We start from the raw sequence: 14230 nt of genomic DNA, 5'->3' as shown, positions 1-14230 counted from the left end.
GAAAATGTTGAGTGTACAGAAAGAACAGCGTGTTAACATCCAATTTTGTTTCAAACTAGGAAAATCTGCAAGTGAAACGTTTGTAATGTTACAACAAGTGTACGGCGATGATTGTTTATCGCGAACACAAGTGTTTGAGTGGTTTAAACGATTTAAACATGGCCGCGAAGACACCAGTGATGACACTCGCACTGGCAGACCATTGTCAGCAAAAACTGATGCAAACATTGAAAAAATCGGTAAACTTGTTCGACAAGATCGCCGTTTAACAATCAGAGCAGTGTCTGAGTTAACAGGAGTTGACAAGGAAAGTGTTAGGCAGATTCTTCATGAAAGTTTCAACATGAACAAAGTGTGTTCAAAAATGGTTCCAAAGTGTCTCACAATTGAACAGAAGGAACGCCGAAGAATGATTTGTTCTGACATCCTGGAAAACAATGAAAGTGATCCCACCTTCTTACAAAATGTTATTACTTGCGATGAATCGTGGTTTTTTACTAACGATCCCGAAACTAAACGCCAATCGATGCATTGGAAAACTCCTGGTTCTCCTCGACAAAAAAAGCACGAATGTCAAAATTGAAATTCAAGGCAATGACGATTGTTTTTTTTTTGACATCAAAGGGATTGTGCAGATTGATTGGGTACCAGAGGGACAAACAGTGAATCAGCATTACTACATTAGCGTCCTGGCTACCCTACGTGAGCGAGTACGGAGAAAACGGAACGATTTGTGGAGAAAAAAGTCATGGATCCTTCACCAATACAATGCCCCAGCTCACAGTGCGTTGTCAGTGAAGACGTTTTTGGCAAAACACAACATTCCCATCTTAGATCATCCACCCTACTCACCTGATTTGGCCCCCTGTGACTTTTTTCTTTTCCCTAAAGTCAAGTCAGCTTTGAAAGGAACTAGATTTGAGACTGTTGAAGCAGTAAAAGAAAAAGCGACGGAAGTAATGTATGGACTTACCGAAAATGATCGGCAGCATTGCTATGAACAGTGGAAAATTCGTATGGAGCGGTGTAGAGACCGGGGAGGAGAGTACATTGAAGCAGATAACATGAAATTGTAAATAATTGTAAATAAATGTTTATTCCAGCATCAGTCCGGTTTTTTTCTAGCCGCACCTCGTACTTCCTAGTAATCAGGCTCGTCCTCGTTTCTTTGCAGGAAATAAAGACTGTACATGTAAAACAGCACAGTACGTTTAAACTTGTACGCATGTTAGTTGTAAATAAGCTGGAAAACAGTAGTGCTACATCAAGCGGTAGAGGCGTTTACTTCCATATCTCAAACTGGTTTCTCCGACCCCAGGTTCCCTAGCTCAGATTATCAGTGGAGCATTCCCTATGACCAGTTACACTTCGGCACGCTCTTTTACTTTTTCTTGTGTATATCAATGACCTTTCATCAGTAACATTACCAGGTGCCAAGTTCGTTTTGTTTGCCGATGATACAAACATTGCAACAAATAGCAAATCAAGTGTAGTCTTAGAAAGATCAGCTAATAAAATATTTGTGGACATTAATCACTGGTTCCTAGCCAATTCTTTGTCACTAAACTTTGAAAAAACACTACATGCAGTTCAGAACTTGTAAGGGGTGTCCCACGAGTATATGCCTAACATACGATGACGAGCAGATAGAAGAAGTGGACAGTGTTAAATTCTTGGAATTACAGCTTGATGATAAATTCAACTGGGAGGAGCACACCACATAACTGTTGAAGCGTCTTTACAAATCTCTATTTGCAATGCGAATTGCCAGACATAGGGGATATAAAAATGAAACTTTCATTCCATAATGTCATATGGGATTATTCTTTTGGCGTAATTCATCAAGCCAAGATAAAGTTTTCCGGGCACAAAAACGTGCAGTAAGAGTTATATGTGGTGTGAACTCACGAACATCTTGCAGAAGCCTGTTTAGGGAGCTAGAGATACTAACTACTGCTTCCCAATATATTTATTCCTTAATGAAATTTGTTATTAAAAATATATCACTTTTTCAAACCAACAGCTCAATTCAAGGACTCAATACTAGAAATAGGAATAATCTTCACAAGTATTTAACGTCGCTTAGTCTTGTACAAAAAGGTGTGCATTATTCAGGAACACACATTTTCAATAACTTGCCAGCACCCATAAAAAGCTAAACAACCAATGAAATTCAGTTTAAGAGAAGCCTAAATGATTTATTGCTGGCCAACTACTCTTAATCCATCGATGAATTTCTCAGTAAAACTAACTGCTCTCCCCCCCTCCCCCTCTTCCTCTCCCTCTCCCTCTCCCACACACACACACTTCTGCACGATTTCATTGCAGTAATGTGTTCATTGTAACTAAGTATTATACTAGTTGTATTACACGTTTATTACCTTATAAATAAATAAACTATTTAAATTCAGTGCATCAGTATTTGTAAAATGAATTTCATATAGTGTTCATTAAAAAATGATCATTCCACTTGGGACCTGTGGAATGGTACAGAAGCTTATTTATTTTAGTTGTAAATATTTGTCATGTATTATTGTTTTTCTGACATCTACATCCTAGAGGACCTCCTCACTACGGATCAATTGGAATGAAAGTAAATCTATTCTTAAGGAAACACTCTGTAGTCATGTTGTGAAACAACAGATAACTTTAGTTCAATTCTTTTATCTTGGCGGTTCGCGCATGCCCGCACAGGCGCGGGAGATTGCTGTGTTGCCAGATGTACGCTCCAAGAGAAGCAGCGCCATAGTATAGTTCGCAAACTTACGTTTAGGGAGGAGCGCGCAGTTTATGAAGTAAAGCCACCGCGGCCGCATTAACCGTTTCGCTGCTACAGATACGTGCTCCCCGCATTTTGCCACCACTGCACTGCTTTGTCACACTCATTCGATTTCACAGAAACTATTTGGCCCATCCCCCCATAAATGACTTAATTTTGTTTCGATGTTCAACGCAGTTATTGTGCAGCATTAGATGTAGTAAACCATTGCACGAAATTTTGAAGAGTTTGCAGAGGTAAAAGTCCATAGCGTATACTTTCCATATGGTCGATTTTAGTTGCCACTAGAAATTTCAAAAAATTACATTCAAACGAATAAAATTCATTAAGTAAGACACTTCGATATTGTTTTTAAGTAAAGAAGATATTAAGCAGCGAACCAGGCTTGCACTGAGAACCTATCGCTTAGTGGCCATGCACTTTAACCATTACGCGAATGCAGCTCGTCATTTTATACATCTCCCGGAGGACTTTAAAATATCACACAAAATGTTGACAAACACCATTGATATGAATTACTCACGTTTCGGCGAAGTACAATAGGAAATAAACAATTACCGCTGTTCTTTATTGTGAAAAAGTGGTTAGTGAGAATGATACAAACACCTTTCCTTGCTATCGCCTGAATTAGGAGGCTTATTGCTTATTTGGTTTAATTAATTAATAGAATATGAAGCAATTGGTATAAAGAATGCTTTTTCCAAACTTTCTATAAAAGAAAGTCTGCTATCAAGACATTGCTTTTGTTCAATTACTTTATTTATGACTGAACGTTTCTAAAACTGAAGACACTCGTCCGTGCTCTGCACTGCAGTCGAGCTCTGGCAACGTCGTTCTCTGTTCATTGGCTGACTGTTTTGTGACGTCAGATGCGCAGAACGAACCTAAGCCTGCCGCCGTCATAAATGACGCGCACTTTAGGTATGTGGGGTTGTATCCAACTACAATTTTTTGCTCTCTTAACAAATGATGTCTTCCATTCCTCTTCCCAATGGAATCTGGTATCCATTTTAATTTGATGTAAAAAATCGCTGGAAAGTAACTTGGTATCTAAGAGTTCTGGATATGGCAACTTTCTTGTCCAACAAGTCTACAGTTATGTTACGCAAAATGCTTTCGTAAACTTAAATCCAAATAAATATATTCTTTCATTCTTCAACATTCCGTTATTTCATTATCTATGTCAATAACAAGTTTACTGCTCTGTTTACTACAATTCCTGCTCTCTACGGAACGACGGACGCTTTCAAAACTAGAAATAATTACAGCCCTTTTGTCACTCTGGGTTAAAGAGTACTTAATAGTCTCCGTGACTGCTACAGCTTCCTCTGTATATGAAGCAGCTGATGAAGGAAGCTTATACTGCTCAAAGTGACCCGTTTTTAGACAAATGATAGCACATCCCACGTTTCGTTCTGACGTGGTTCTTGAACCATCCGGGAAGATATGTAGAGCTTCACTCCATTTTTCCCAGAGATATGTGCTGGCTCTCACTTTAAGGTTACCACGCATTTAGTTTCCGTCAAGACGACTGTTGTAACACCCGAGGTCAGTGATTGTGAAAGTTTTCCTCAAGAGAGAATACTGACAATATGTGGTGGCACTTCTGGCCGCATATGTACTGATCTTATCGTTAACTAATAACCTACATAAATTAGTGTGTTAAGATACTCCGATAGTCTAGCTGCTGTAAGTGTGCACGAAGTTGGTCACCGGCCCCGAAGTACTGATCGTTGAGTCATCACCATTCGGAACACTGTTGACTGTTCTCTCCTTCAGATCACTGCCACACTCAGCGATCCCAATAATTAATTTGAACTGTCATTGCCTGACCAAGGGTCTATTTTCTTTGTGAGCGGTTGATTAATTAATAACAGTAATTTAAGTTCTCTTTAAATGTATTATCTCAAATGAGAAAAGACCATAAATTGGCTGAATTTTCTCATGTTGAGAAATCAGAAGGAGCGATCTGTTTTACTTGACAAACTTTCTGAAGCCAAGATCGCATAAATATTTTAGTTACAAACTGCTGTTTTCGACAGACTTTGCTGTCATCTTCAGCTCTGTGACATAGTGCATATGCATGGAAAATATGAGTTACGACGTAATGTTTGAGATGAAAGTTTTAGTTTGGCGTTACAAAAGACAGAAACGGAACTACACGCACGCACACACACACACACACACACACAAAAATTGTTATAAACTATGTTCATTTTGAATTGGACCTCATGCTGACAAGGGAACCTCCCCATCGCACCCCCCTCAGATTTAGTTATAAGTTGGCACAGTGGATAGGCCTTGAAAAACTGAACACAGATCAATCGAGAAAACAGGAAGAAGTTGTGTGGAACCGTGAAAAAAATTAGTAAAATATACAAACTGAGTAGTCCATGTGCAAGATAGGAGACATCAAGGATAGCGTGGGCTCAGGAGCGCCGTGGTCCCGTGGTTAGCGTGAGCAGCTGCGGAACGAGAGGTCCTTGGTTCAAGTCTTCCCTCGGGTGAAAAGTTTACTTACTTTATTTTCCCAAACTTATGATCCGTCCGTTCGTTCATTGAAGTCTGTGTTCACTGTAATAAGTTTAGTGTCTGTGTTTTGCGACCGCAAATGCAGATAAACATCAAGGAACATGCGAGCTCAGCAGCGCCGTTGTTCCGTGGTTAGCGTGAGTACCTGTAGAGGGAGAGGTTCTGGGTTCAAGTCCTCCCTCGACTGAAAATTTTACTTTCTTTATTTTCGCAAAGTTATGATCTGTCCGTTTGTTTATTGACGTTTCTGTTCACTGCAATAAGTTTAGTGTCTGTGTTTAGCGACCGCACCGCAAAACCGTGCGATTAGTAGACGAAAGGACGTGCCTCTCCAATGGGAACCGAAAACATTTGATCGCAAGGTCATAGGTCAACCGATTCCTCCACGGGAAAACACGTCTGATATATTCTATACGACACTGGTGACTGCATGTGCGTCACATGACAGGAATATGTTGTCGACCCACCTAACTTGTACACTTAGCGAATGGGTAAAAAGATTCTTCTACCTTGCCCGATTTAGGTTTTCTTGTAGATGTGATAATCACTCCCAAAATAGTGATGAAAACGTAAGAGGTTGTCACATAAACTGAAAATAAAAAAATTAATTTTATCACTCAAAGGAAGACTTGAACCTAGGACCTCTCGTTCCGTAGCTGCTCTCGCTAACCACGGGACCACGACGCACCTAGACTTCACCTCTCCTTGATGTTGCCTATCTTCGCACGGATTACTCAGTTTGTATATTTTACTAATTTTTTTCATAGTTCCACACAACTTCTTCCTGTTTTCTCGATTGATCTGTGTTCAGTTTTTCAAGGTCTATCCACTGTGCCAACTTATAACTAAATCTGAGGGGGGGTGTGATGGGGAGGTTCCCTTGTCAGTTGTCATGTAGGTAAAAAGTAGCACATTTTATAAAAGTTTGACATGAAACATTTAAAATCAAAACACATATTTACGTGGCGACGTCCGTTCATGTAACTTAAACAATTGTGCCTTATACGCCGTATAATACGGATCTTCAATGATTATAGCACCTCCAGCTAAGGTGAACATTTGCGCTACTGTGCTTTTTATGACGTAATGATCATCTGTTGAGAGCTATATATATGGACGTAGCCATGCGCACAACGCGCATTTTGATTTTAAATTTTTTATTTATGACAACCTTTACATAATGTGCTACATTTTACCCACATGTCAAGTTGGCATGGGGTCCAACTCATGATGAACACACAACAAAAATTTAAGTATGTAAATATATAGTACCATTTTCTGTAATGCCAAACAAGCTTTTATCACAAATATTACGTAACTCATGATACGAGATGTTTCATATATATGCACAGTGTTCCAGACCAGTTTGTAAACAAAGAAATTTTATGCAACCTTGGCTTTAGAAGGTTTTTACCAAGATTACAAATATTTAAATGTTTTGAACATATTTCTTCTACTGATGGCGTTGTATTACAGTATGCTTTATTTACTTTGAAATATGTGGTGTACTTGAGGGTAAGTGTTCATGTCAAAATCTGACCATAGTAGCTGATTTGTGTGTCACGCGCGACCGCGAGTTGTCAGTTTAGGACAAACATTTCTTTCTCATATTACATAATCCCGCAATGGTTACTACTTACACTTCAGCTCTTGAGGTAAGCGGCCAAATTGGCTCACAGTCACACTCACAAACGTGAAATAAAATTAAGCCCATCTCAAAATATTGCTGTCCGTAAGTACGAGGGCCGTTCAGAAAGTAACCTCCGGTTGATTTAAAAAATACACCAAGTTAAATAAAAATATTTTAATATATACATCGTACAACTACATCTTTGCACTATTTTTCTACACAGTCTCCATAGCGATTGAGGCACTTATCGTATCTCTTCACAAGCTTTGAAATTCCTTCTGCATAAAAATCACCCACTTGTGCCTGGAGCCAGCCTGTGACCGCATCTTTGAGCTCTTCGTCGTCATCAAACCGCTGTGACCCGAGCCATTTCTTCAAATGCATGAAGAGGTGATAATCACTTGGCGCCAGGTCTGGGCTGTAAGGTGGATGGTTGATAACGTCCCACTTTAAGGAATCAAGAAGGGCCGTTGTTCTGCGAGCAGAGTGAGGACGGGCGTTATCGTGCAAAAAAACGATACCAGAAGTCAGCATTCCACGGCGTTTGTTCTGTATAGCCCGTCGTAACTTTTTTATTGTTTCACAGTACACGTCTTGATTAATGGTCGTACCACGTTCCATGAATTCAACCAACAACACCCCTTTGGCATACCAAAACACCGTTGCCATCAGTTTTCTGGCAGAAAAATCTTGCGAGGCTTTTCTTGGTTTGGTAGGCGAATTTGAATGTGCCCACATCTTTGATTGTTCTTTTGTCTCAGGGTTCACGTACTTTATCCAGGTTTCGTCACCGGTCAAGATTCTGTTTAACAATGGTTCTCCTTCATCCTCATAATGTGACAGAAAGTCTAATGCAGAGGCCATTCTTTGAGTTTTGTGGTGATCGGTAAGAATTTTGGGCACCCATCGTGCACAGAACTTACGGTAACCCAATCTTGCTGTCACTATCTCGTACAAGAGAGTCTTAGAAATCTGTGGAAAACCAGAAGACAACTCCGACATTGAGAAACGTCGATTTTCACGAACTTTTGCATGAACTGTCTGAACGAGTTCGTCAGTCACCAATAATGGTCTACCACTCCTCTCTTCATCATGAACGTTTTCTCGTCCACTTTTAAATAAACGTACCCATTCACGGACAACTCCTTCACTCATAACTCTTGGTCCATACACGGCACAAACCTCACGATGAATAGCTGCTGCAGAATATCTTTTAGCTGTAAAAAACCTTATGACAGCACGCACTTCACATTTGGCGGGGTTTTCTATTGCAGCACACATTTCAAACTGCCACAAAAACTAAACTAGCGCAGGTACGACGTTCACTCGACCACAGCTTGATGCCGACTGACCTGTTGAGTGCGTGAACGCACAGATGGCGTAGCTACTCCCCCCACAACCCGCACTGTGACCAATCGGAGGTTACTTTCTGAACCGCCCTCATATTTTTGTTTGTTACTAAGTAGCCAAATTCCATTTTTAAAAAGCTGTTAAAGCTAGCTGACATTTTGATTCGGCTGTTAGTTGCAACATGCATGTTATGAAATATGGCTGAGAACCGCAGGCCGCATAAATACTAGATTTAGGGCGCCGTTTGACGACCATTGCCTTAGGCCGTCCGCACACAGAGCTATTCCAAAGGAACAAAATGATATAGGGTCCGATTTGCTGACGTGTCAGCGACTGGATGGCAACGCAATTGTGTACACAGCACTACCCTGAAGGGACAAACTGCAGCTTATACAGAGCAGGTAGGGATCCAAAGGGATTGGGATGTGAGTGGCTGAGGGTGGGGGTGGGGGTGGGAAGTAGGGAGGGAGACTTTTCTGTAAGTTTTATATTAATTTACGCAGTCCGTTTCAGAAGACCTCCCACAGCTGCAAGGCTCCTCTTCCAATTGATTCTACTTCTTTCCTTTCTGCCACTAGTCTTCCTCTTCGCCGACCTGTAGCTTTTCTTCAGTCTGACTCGTGGTATTCTGCGGAGAGTAAAATCTGAGGATTTCGACCTCCATAGATATGTTTATCACAGTGGTATGACCTCCGTATATTAGCTGTTAGGTTTTCATCTCTGCAATATTTGATTTGTTTTTATATCTTTTACAGCTCACAGTTATATTGGATTCTCCAGTTTCCAGTGATCATGTACAGGACCGTACATTTTAAGCCTTTTCCATCGAAAACTGAAAGATTATTTACGTCCTTTTCCAGGACACTACACGTTTCACCTACAGCCCTACGTGTTTGACCAGCCTTTTTTTCCCCTTCCAACTACAGCCTGAAATTCCTCGACGAATGGGATACAAGAAGCTGACAGAAAGAAGAACGATGGGTTTTCAGCTTACAAGGGAACCACGTCTACTCGCCCACATTTATACTTGAAGGGCTTGGGGAGAAATGAAAGCTACATAAGTCGGAGCTCCAGTTGGCCAAGCCTTTGGGAGGAGGGGGGGGGGGGGGAAATAGCGTTTTTGGTGCGCGTCGGTCGAGGGCATGAGCCATTTGTGTTTGCTTAAGGTACAGACAGCGGCTGGCGCAGTGGTAAGACTTCAGACCAGCGATCTTGGGCCACGGGGTTCACACATTTCTCAGTCCTAGTCGTACCCTAACACATCCAGTCAATATGAATCAAATCGGTGAGGGAAAGTTAGTACAGCCCCTAGTCAGATAGCTTAACAGCAGGGCGACTGCTCGCGAGAAGCGTGATATGGTTTCGCATCCCGACTTTGTAAAAATTTTCCAATTGTCACGACATATAAAGAATACTGATTTAGGCTGTAGTGCTTCCTTGACGTTCGTTTGCTGCAGGTTCCGTGAGCATATTTGGCTAAGCTTCACGTAGCACCATCCACAGGCTTCTCTTGTTCATGGTTAAAAGTAGATGTTAATGACACGTCTCCATACCAAGTTGTGAGGCATCCAATGGGAAGATACGTATCAGGCAATGAACAGCTGGTATATAGATACGGCTTCATACTGCTAACATACGAATTAATCGGGTTTTGTGGCGACAAAAGTAAAGTAAGGCGTGATCAGCAGATGAGTGGGTGGATGGAAGTGGAGAGGGGCATCCTTCCCACAACCGTCCGACCACCAATCGTCATGCTCCAAAGGTAAAAGGAAGTAGAGCCCACTCATTAGAAGCGTATAAGCCTGTTCAGCTACACTTTCGTCATCAATTTTGTAAAAGATAGGAGTTCTTAAGAACTTACCTTCATTCGATTGCTACTCCTGAGAAAGTAGAATAGGATACGGGAAAGAAGAACTATCCGCATCTAAAAGTAATTGTAACAGTGAAACAGCGATGACCGAAACAGGTGGCGGTCGAGGTTGGAAGTTGTGCTGAAAGCGGTTTGACTTTTCAAACGAGGGTCGTTTACAGGGAAACTCTAGCGATTCAATTAGTGAAAGAATCTCGTGGTGGTAGGAAAGGTTTTGACAACAGGGATCGCCGTTTGTTGAGTTTGTGTTACGTGGACATTCTATCGTAGCAGTTTCAGGTGATGCGTGGTTTGAACTGTTGTTTTTCAGGTAGTAGTACATAGCTCGAGCCTCATGCTTCGTTTGCGGCACTGCCAGCCTCTGTAAACAACTGCGCTGTAGCGGTTACTAAATGCCATTTGTGCTGTTCTTTGTGTCGTGCTTGGCTCGGTTTCTAATTTTCGAATGAACTGTCTGATCTTGGTCCATGGCAGGGTCAGTACGATACTCAACGCCATTAACGATCGGCGATGTACTACCATCACATCAATTTTGCTTTCACAGCTACACTATCAAATTTCTTTGGCTAAACTGCTTTGTCAAATATATTTGATGTAGTGTGGTATGGAACTTTTGTCAAATGTTGACTTTTAGCACTATTAGTAGTAGTTAAAATTACTAATATTAACCAAGGGCCTATTCGTAAAATAAGATAATTTACTAATGAATACACCCTTACGACTAACAAGGGGAAGGCCTCAGACACGGCCAACCGATTCGGCTCAAATTTGGCAGGTCGCTTGAACAAGCTAAAACGAAGGATTCCAAGATATTCTGCGTCAACACCCCTGCAATTTTGAGAAAATCACCCCTAAAAGTTATGACGAGCAATCGACTCATAATTAGAGGGATCGATAGATAATTGTAAATAGAGCATTTTTCATCATCAGGTATGGGGTCCGCAAATGCAAACTTTTCCAGAAATCGAGGAAAGAAACTTTTACAACTGCCGCTTCTGTACCCACAGAGTAAACGCTTTTTGGCGACAGCGCCGATAGCGCAACGGCTAATGTAACTCGCTGGGAATCGGTAAACCCGGGTTCGAATTTCCTAGAAACCTTCATAGTATAGTATTTCAGTACCAACAAAAGTCATTTCGATCGTCAGCTCCAAAAATCGCTCGACGATAGCCGCTCATATCAGCCTGGAACGCCGAGAAACAGAACTGCCTGCTTCCAGTAGTGCATTGATAATGCATCTGTCTTAATACTTTTACGAACCAAAACACAGCGTTGGTAATACTGTGAAAGGCTCCCAAATATATATTACAGCGCTAGTCGAAGGGTGTACATCCTCCATTATTCAGATTATGCACCTGAAAGATATGACAACAAACAGTAACTAGTTACTACGGCATAAACAGACGAGCTAATTATTACAAACTACATACAGTACTCGTCATATGTTACTTCGGCGCATTAACGATGAAAAAATCACTATATGTATCCGCGAGGTTCGCGGCAGCCTAATGACTGAAAACAACTCTTTCCGATTGACTTCTATAAGGCTCATGCTGGTCACTTTCACTCTTCCAAGTTCACAACTATGATGTGACGAAGTGGCAACCGGGACAACATAACTCTCCCCACGTGCATTCTGTCCCGTGCCTCGCTGTAAACAAGCGTCGCGAGGTTGGCTATCTGTGATCTCTCGTGAGGAATTCGCAGCACTCTTACTCGGACCTGTTTTCATGTGACAAGGATTAAAAGTTTAATACTTTACTAACTCACGGCGTTTGGGAAATTAGATTGCCTACCTTATTACTATTCCTTATTGATTTACTTACCTTATTGATTTACTTACCCTATTAACCCTCCTGTTCCTATCAATTGAGATATGGAAAAATACAAACTAAAAGAATATCCGCTAGTTTCTTCGAGATTAGAACCTGGGTTCTATTCCCAGCCAGTTACCTTGCCCGTTGAGCTATCGGTGCTGTCAGTGAAAAGCTTTTACCATGTGGGTACAGAAACGACACTTGTAAAAGTTTCTTACCTCGATTTCTGGAAAAGTATAAGTTTTCGGACCCAATACCTGATGAAAAATTCTCTGTTTACAATTATCTATCGATCCCGCCAATTTTGAGTCGATTGCTCATCGTAACCTTTAGGGGTGATTCTCGAAATTGCGGGTGTGTTTACCCAAAATGTCTTAGATTCCTTCGTTTTAGGTTGTACACAAGCGACCTGCCAAATTTGAGCCGAATCGGTTGGCCATGTCTGAGGCCTTCCACTTGTAAGACACCCTTTAATTAAATTATTAACAGCTTTAGTTGATTTACCTGCAGCAACAAATATTTCATTCTGATGAAATTTTGGGTCCGTACTAGGGTTATTTGATGGAATCTAGAGCGTCTCCTTGATCATAGAAAGCAAGCGTCTTCTGTTTAATGCAAGCGGTTGGCATATGTAAACGCACCGTAATACCATCGTGTGTTGTGTATACGAGAAAGAAGCAATTTAAAAATAGAAATTAGGTATTTCGAGCTTATCGTGGCACTAACTATTGAAAATCGTTGTATAAACTTAGATGAAAAACATTTTTCTTTTTTTAAAGCAAAGAGATGAAAATCTACTCTTCCTTCAAAGCGAATTAGAGTAGTCTGCACTATTTGAATAAGTCAAAACCAGAAATGATGTAAGGAGTTCATTGTCGCCACTGATATTTGTTCATTGAAAAGGGAATTGAACTGTTGTTTCACGGGGACAGAAAATCAGAGCAATACTTTCGTTGATGCTGTAGCGATGGTAGCTCAGAGTGAACAGGAATTGCGTTGTGTTAAATATAATGAAACATTTATTAGCTGTAGTTTAGTTAACGAACACGAAGAATGCGTCACAGGTGTATGCTAGAGGAGTAAATGTTGCAGCCGCGAAAGAGAAACTTGACAGGTACCCACAAGGCATAGAAGCAGGACAAGGCCAAATGGTATTATTAGAGTATCAGCTAATGCACAACATTGTAAAAGTCTTGCCTAGTTTTGAATGTATTAGAGTCCGAAATCCGTCAAGAAATTCGCGAAACTGCAATCGGCGTAAAGCATAAGTACTTCCCAAGCACGTGGATATACTTAACCATTTACATTTGAACTAACACATCAGGTCACTATTCATTTTTCATATTAAAAACTATTTTCAACGATAGGATTACGACTCCGCTACTGTGAACCGTATCTGTTCAATCGCACTAATAAAAATGTCAACATTAACATGAGGGATATTGGTTTAATTAGATTTTGTATTCCGAAAATCACTGCGTCGTTTAGTGGTTGGGAACTACAAAAATAACGATTTCTTAGTTGTCATGCGATTCTTCTGTTACTATATGCCACACATTCTAAACTATGACGAAATATTTAACGACAGTGTAATACCAATTTTTGCTCCACTTCAAAGATCTTTTCCAAAGAAATAGTGAATTTTTAATCGAATTTCTTTGTCAAAGTTAATTGACAGTGTAATACCGGCCTTAGTTTACGGATCCAGCATGTGGTGTTATCAAACTGACTATCGACGCATAACGAAAAGGAGTAGCTCCCGACAGAGATATAATGCGCTTTCGTTTCTTCGCTGACATCTGCTTGATTTTGAATTTAGAAAGACGGTAAGCCGATCGCTGTAGGTAGTTATCAAAATGGAGTACACCATTAAATCTTTATGTACCACAGCGTCTTCTGGTATAGTAACCTAAGACTACTTACACTGACCAAGCAGTCGCTACGAAATGGCATAAGCATTTAGTTCTCGGTTCAGCTAACGATATTCGAAGCTATCCAGATGAAAGAAAAATCAGGTAATATCTACACTTCCGTCGCCGACTTTAACAGACACTAAATGTAGATTCCAGAACAGGACAGTCTATTGCCACACTAAATAATACTGGAGAATTCGTGTTTCAAACGAGGGAGAGAGTGAAGTCGGGTGGATTTATTCGAAGTTCTAATGGCGTCCTTCCGATTACCCAAACAGATACAATCTGCAATTTTATATTGCCAGTAACCTTGCAGTCTATGCTATGTTTCGGATATAC

This window comes from Schistocerca serialis, chromosome 8 (genome assembly GCF_023864345.2).
Source record: "Schistocerca serialis cubense isolate TAMUIC-IGC-003099 chromosome 8, iqSchSeri2.2, whole genome shotgun sequence".
Classification (NCBI taxonomy): Eukaryota; Metazoa; Arthropoda; class Insecta; order Orthoptera; family Acrididae; genus Schistocerca; species Schistocerca serialis.
The sequence above is the reverse complement of the archived record's forward strand: the minus strand, read 5'-3'. Positions refer to the sequence as shown.